At 35.1% G+C, this 579-nt stretch overlaps 1 non-coding gene across 1 annotated transcript; it reads left to right on the top strand.

The window, feature by feature from the left end:
- Positions 1–260: 260 nt before the first annotated feature.
- Positions 261–379, top strand: LOC112470665. The gene has a single exon (XR_003043037.1). It is a non-coding gene; the product is annotated as a 5S ribosomal RNA (ribosomal RNA).
- The last annotated feature ends 200 nt before the right edge of the window (positions 380–579 follow it).

Below are 579 nucleotides of genomic sequence, written 5' to 3'. Positions count from 1 at the left end.
CATACTGCCACAAAACTGTATTTAGAAGCATATCATGGAAAATGAGAAGAACCAGATAAGGTAATATAACTAGCATCCACAAAGAAATGAATAGCAGTTCTCAAATGCAAAGGAAGATAAGCAGACAACCAAGAACTGTCAAACATACAAAGAAAACCACCCCATGAGAAAAAGGCCCCAAACTCAACAAAAAAACTAACATCCTAAAATAAAATAAAACTGAATTATGCAACTGAAGATGAATGTTAAAAAAAATCTTCAGCTATGGCCATGCCACCCTGAACGTGCCCGATCTCGTCTGATCTCGGAAGCTAAGCAGGGTCAGGCCTGGTTAGTACTTGGATGGGAGACCACCTAGGAAGACCAGGTGCCATAGGCATTAAAAAAAAAAATCTTCAGAGACTTAAGAGAATATTGTACCTGTGAAACAAAAATAAATAGAAATCTTAAAAATTAAGTATATTCTTGTTTGGATATCAGCTTCAGCCAAGAGTAATTAAAGGCCAGATTTACCTTCCAAACTAAAACACCTAAAAATACAAACAAAAACATGAAATAATGTTTTCACAATGTTAAATA

This window comes from Pteropus alecto, unplaced genomic scaffold (genome assembly GCF_000325575.1).
Source record: "Pteropus alecto unplaced genomic scaffold, ASM32557v1 scaffold3, whole genome shotgun sequence".
Lineage (NCBI taxonomy): Eukaryota > Metazoa > Chordata > Mammalia > Chiroptera > Pteropodidae > Pteropus > Pteropus alecto.
Note: the sequence above shows the minus strand (reverse complement) of the source record. Positions and strands in the feature narration are given on the sequence as shown.